Below are 6,331 nucleotides of genomic sequence, written 5' to 3'. Positions count from 1 at the left end.
TCTGATGCATAACAAGTGATTGCAAAGACCATGGCCTGTATCAGGTGCACCTTCGTCTCCAAAGAGACACCGTTGCTTTTGAGCACTTTAGAGAGGTCCCTAACAGCAGACTTTCCCTTCACAATATGTTTTTTGATTTCCTGGCTGCTGGTGCCAAGAGTGTTGACTGTGGAGCCAAGGAAAATAAAGCTGTGAGCAATCTCAATCTCTTCGCCATCCATCCTGACGCTACCAATTGTTCCAGTGGTGAGAATCTTTGTCTTCTTGACATTGAGCCTCAGTTCATACTGAAGGTTGCAGTCCCTGACCCTCTGTAGTAAGTGCATGAGGTCCTCCTCAGTTTCAGCGAGCAAGGTTGTGTCATCTGCTTAACACATATAGGTACCTTATATATATATATAATTTATATAAGCACACACACACACACACATATATATTCATATATATATATGTTGGTGGTGGTGGTGCCATCTAGTTGCCTGTGACTCATAGTGACTCTATATTCAACAGCTCTAAACCCTGCCCTATCTTGTGCCAATCTCATGTCTCTGACATACCGACCCCCATTACTGCACTCACTGAATCAATCCATCTCGTTAAGGTCTTCTTCACATGCGATGTCGTTCCACCATCCCAAGCATGATGTCCTCTTTAAGGACTGGTCCCTCCTTAGAACAGGCCCAACGTATGTCAGAGGAAGCTTCAGAATCTTTGACTCCAAGGAGCAACCTGGTTTAACCCTCTCCAGAATGAACCTGTTGGTTTCTTAGCAGTCCATGAAGAGTCAATACTCTTCTCCAGCACCACAGCTTAAAGGCATCAATTCTTCTTCTATCCTCCCTAGATGTTGTCCAACTCTCTGATGCATAGCAAGTGATTGTAAAGACCATGTCCTGTATTAGGCACACCTTAGTCTCCAGAGTGACACCATTGCTCTTCAGTACTTTGGAGAGGTCACTAACAGCAGACTTTCCCATCACAATATGTCTTTTAATTTCCTTGCTACTGGTGCCAAGAGTGTTTACTATGGAGCCAAAATACTAAAGCTGTTAACAATCTCAATCTCTTCACCATCCATCCTGATGCTGCCAATCGGCCTGGTGGTGAGAATCTTTGTATTCTTCATATTGAGCTTTAATCCATGTTGAAGGCTACAATCCTTTACACACACGCACGCGCACACACACACACACACATTTATTCATCATATATTTATATAGTTGTTTACCATAGAGTCTGAACTGACACAGAGTTGACATTCCGGTGGGTTTTCAGAGCCAATTAATCTCATGGGAGGAGATTGCCCATTCTTTTCCTGTGGAACATCTGATGCATTTAAACTGTAGGCCTTTAGAATTGTAATGAAGCTTTTTGCCATTGAGCCACAAGTGAAATACATACGCGTGTGTGTGTGTATGTGTGTGTGTGTGTGTGTGTATCTCAGAATGGACAAACACGCTCAACATTTCTTAAGCTGAAGAAACTCAAGAACCAAAGAACAAATCCAAGCTTCGAGTTGCAATACTTATGGATACTGTGAGTAGAATGATGAATGGCCCAAGAAGCATCAAAAAAAGATGGATGGAACACACGGAAGCATGGTACCAAAAAGAATAAGGTGACAAAGAAGAATTTTATGAACCAATATATTATCCAGAGCCTATGGTAATGAAAGGAAAAAGCAAAAACAAAAAAATGCAATTTAAAAAGGAAAGAAGAAAATCCAATTCACAAGAACCACTACATGTCCTTGAGTCTATCCCTCCTAAATTTCAATACCAATATCAGGAAAAGATATGAGACTTTGAATATTAATCAGTGAAGACTAGATGAGCTGGGGAGAGGATATCAAGAATATCATCCAGGAAGAATGCAAAAGATCATTTCAAAGACGAAGGAAGAAGAAAAGAATGAAATGGATGTCAGAAGAGACTCTGAAAATTACACTAGAGTACTGAGAAACCAAAGCAGTGGGAAGAAATCAAGATATTAAGGAGCTGAGCAGAAAATTTCAAAGGGCAGCCTAGAAAGATAAAAGCAATAAACTGGTATATATATATAAAACAAGTTAACTTGGGGAGTGTGAAGGGAGGGAGGGGGGTAAATTGAGCAACAATGAATGAATGAAAATCTAACTTCTCTGTAAATATTTGTTAAAATCATATTTAAAATTTTATTTAAAAAAAGAAGCTATTACTATTATTGAATTATAAAAAGAATCTGCGAAGAGTTGGATTTAGAAAATCAAAATGGATGAAGTTGTCCAGCATTTATTAGGCTGAAGTAACTGAAGAACAAATTCAAGCCTCGAGTTGCAATACTTAAAGATGCTGTGGGTTGAATGTTGAATGACCCAGGAAATATATATATATGTTGTTGTTGTTATGTGCCGTCGAGTTGCTTGCAACTCATACCGACCCTATGTACAACAGCCCTAAACTCCGCTCTGTCCTGTGCCAATCGCACTGTCTCTGACAGTCCCATCCCAATTATCCCAGTCACTGAATCAATCCACCTCATAGAAGGCCTTCCTCTCCTGCGCTGTCTCTCCACCCTCCCAAGCATGATGTCCCTCTCTAAGGACCGGTCTCTCCTCACAACATGTCCAAAATATGTTAGATGGAGCCTCAGAATCCTTGCCTCCAAGGAGCCACCTGGTTTAACCCTTTCCAGGACAAATCTGTTTGTTTTTCTAGCAGTCTATGGTATTCTCAATACTCTTCTCCAGCACCACAGCTCAAAGGCATCAATTCTCCTTCTGTCCTCCTTGGTCATTGTCCAACTCTTTGATGCAAGATGTTGTCCAACTCTCTGATGCATAGCAAGTGATTGCAAAGACCATGTCCTGTATCAGGCACACCTTAGTCTCCAGAGAGACACCATTGCTCTTCATTACTTTGGAGAGGTCCCTAACAGCAGACTTTCCCATGGAAATGCGCCTTTTAATTTCCTGGCTGCTGGTGCCAAGACTGTTGACTATGGAGCCAAGCAAACTAAAGCTGTGTACAATCTCAATCTCTTCACCATCCATCCTGATGCTGCCAATTGGTCCAGTGGTGAGAATCTTTGTCTTCTTGACATTGAGCCTCAATCCATATTGTAGGCTGCAGTCCTTGACCCTCTGCAGCAGGCGCTTCAGGTCCTCCTCAGTTTCAGCAAGCAGGGTTGTGTCATCCGCATAACACAGATTGTTGATAAATCGTCCACCAATCTTGACCCCACATTTCTCCTCATAGAGCCCCGCCTCCCGGATAATCTGTTCTGCATATAGGTTGAAAAGGTATGGAGATAGTAAAAAGAAAAAATGAGGCTGGAGATAGAATGATAGAATTTTGCACAGTAAATGAGTTATTCATTGCAAACATTTTTTTTAATGAGAAACATAAATGGAGAGTATATACATGGACCTCATCTGATGGTCTGCACAGGATCTGAATGAGTATATCTCTGAAAGAATCATAGAAGAAGCTCAATATTAGCTGGGAAGACTAGATCCAGTATTGATTGTGAAACAGACTCTCAACTACTCATATGCAAGTTCAAATTGAATATAAAGAAAATGAAATCAAATCCACAAGAACCAAAATTTGACCTTGAGTTTATCGCACCTGAATTTATTTTTTAAAAACAAAACAAACAAACAAACAAACAAACAAACAAAACCACAAAAACTGACAACAGAAAATCCTCCAAAACATATCAGGAACAGGTTTGAGATCTTGAACACTAATGAGTGAAGACAGGATGAGATGTGGGAAGATGACCAGAATATTATCTTTGAAGAAGGCAAAAGGTCATTACAAAGATAAAGAAGGAAGAAAAGTTTGAGAGGAACGTTGAAAGAGCCTTTGAATTTTGCATTAGAGTTCTGAGTATCCAAAGCAAAGGGAAGAAATCAAGAAATTAAAGAGTTGAACAGAAGATTTCAAAGGGAAGCTCAGGAAGATAAAGAATTATAATGAAATGTGCAAAAAGCTAGAGTAAGAAAATAAAAAATGTCTAACTCAGCATTTTTTTAAGGTAAAACAACTAAATAACAAATTCAAATCTTCAGTTGCAATACTTAAGGATACTGTGGCAAAATAATGAATGACCTAGGAAGCATAACAAAAAGATGAAAGGAGTACACAGAGTCACTGTATCAAAAAGAACCAGCTGATAGAGAAATATTTTATGAAGCAACCTATGTTCAAGAGGCAATGATGATGAAAGAGGAAGTTCATGCTGCTCTGAAGGAATTGGCAAAAAACAAGGCCCCCGGAATTGATGGAATACCAAGTGACATATTTAAAAAAACAGATGCAACCTTGCAAATGCTCACCAGAATGTGCCAAGAAATATAAAGGCTGACGACCTGGCCACCTAACTGGAAGAAATTAATATTTATTCCCATTTAAAAAAAAATTATCCAAGAGAGTGTGAAACTTACAATATCGCTAATATCACATGCAAGTGAAATCTTACCAAAGATTATCCAAAAGCGAATGGAACAGAACATTGACAGAAAGAAAAGCTGGATTTAGAATAGGCTGTAGCACTTAGGGACATTGTTGCCAATATCAGATATAACTTGGCTGAAAGCAGAGACTTCTAGAGAAATGTCTGTTTCATTAAGTATGCAAAGGCATTTGACTGTGTAGATTACAATAAATTTTGGCTAACCTTGAGAAGAATGGAAATCCCAGAAAAACTGATTGTGCTTATGAGAAACCTAACTTGGACCAGGAGACAGTCATCAGAACAGAGCAAGCGAACACTGCATGGTTCAAAATCAGGAAAGAAGTTTATAAGGGATGTGTCCTGCTTCCATACCTTTTCAATCTGTGTGCAGAACTGATCATTTGAGAGGCTGGATTTAATGAAGAAGAATGTGACATCAGGATTGGAGAAAGACTCATCAACATCTTGAATTATGCAGATGACACAACCTTACTTGCTTTAACTGAGGAGGGCTGAAACGTCTGCTGCAGAGGGTCAAGGACTTTAGTTTGCAATATGAATTGAAACTCAATGTCAAGAAAACAAAATTCTCACCACTGGGCCACTTGGCATCATCGTGATAGATGGAGAAGAGACTGAGCTTGTTAATTTCTGCTTACTTGGTTCCACGATCAACACTCTTGGAACTAGCAGTTAAGAAATTAAAAGATGAATCACATTATGGAAATCTCCTGTCAGGGACATCTTCAGAGAGCTCAAGGGCAAGGGTATCTGACTAGAGATAAAGCTGCACCTGATCCAGGCTATGGTCTTCATAATTCCTTGTCATGCTTCAGCAAGATGGACAATGACCAAGGATTTCAGAAGAATCGATGTCTTTCACTTGTGGTGCTGGAGAAGAGTTTTAAAAATACCATGGACTGCCAAAAGAACTAACAAGTCTGTCCTGGAGAAGGTGCAACCAATCTGTTCCTTGGAGACAATAATTTTGAGACTCTGGCTCACACACTTAAGGCATGTAGCCAGGAGGGGCCAGTTTTTGGTGAGTAATACCATGTTTGGTAGCATCAAGGGATAGCACAGGAGAGGAAGACCCCAAATGAGATAGACTGACACAGTAACTGGGGTAATAAGAGGAGGTATGCCAAAGACACTGAGATTATCTTAGGATAGAGCAAGAGTCAGAGCTATTGTGCATAGGTTGGTATGAGTTTCAAGCAACTCGATGACACTTAAGAAAAACAACAACTGTGGTTCTAGTGAGCTCTGGTGCATTAATGGTAAGGAATTACACTGCCAATTAAAAGTTTAATGGCTTGGATCTAAAAGTGGCTTCGCAGGAAAAAGATGGACAATCTCCTCCCATGCAATTTACTGTCTTTGAAAGCCTGCTGTAGGTTCAACAGCTGTGGGTCAGTTCTCGCTCAACAGGACAAAACAACAAGAGTGGTTTTAATTTACAGTGCCTACCACATCATGGCTGACAATAACGAAGATGAGAATACCACCTGAACACTTAATTGTACTCATGGGAAACCTTTACCTATACTGGGGCTGCTGTCTGAAAACAGTTTAATATCAAGAAAGGTGTTCATCAATGTTGTATCCTTTTTCATACCTAGTCAACATGTATACTGAGAAAAAAAAATTTTTTTTTTAATAAGCCTGCACTTTGAGTTTCCCTCACCTTCAGCAAACAAGGTTGTCTGCATAATGCAGGTTGTTGATGAGCCTTCCTCCAATTCTAATGCCACCGTGTTCTTTTTTTTCATTTTATTTTATTAATTTTAATGAACATTTACAGAGATATTGGATTTTCATTCATTCATTGTTGCACTTTTTTCTTTACCCCCTCCCCCCAGTTCACTCCTCTCTTTGAAAAGCAAAAGAT

This window comes from Elephantulus edwardii, unplaced genomic scaffold (assembly GCF_000299155.1).
Source record: "Elephantulus edwardii isolate Elephantulus edwardi_28Jun2011 unplaced genomic scaffold, EleEdw1.0 scaffold00034, whole genome shotgun sequence".
Classification (NCBI taxonomy): domain Eukaryota; kingdom Metazoa; phylum Chordata; class Mammalia; order Macroscelidea; family Macroscelididae; genus Elephantulus; species Elephantulus edwardii.
This window is presented reverse-complemented; position numbering follows the sequence as displayed.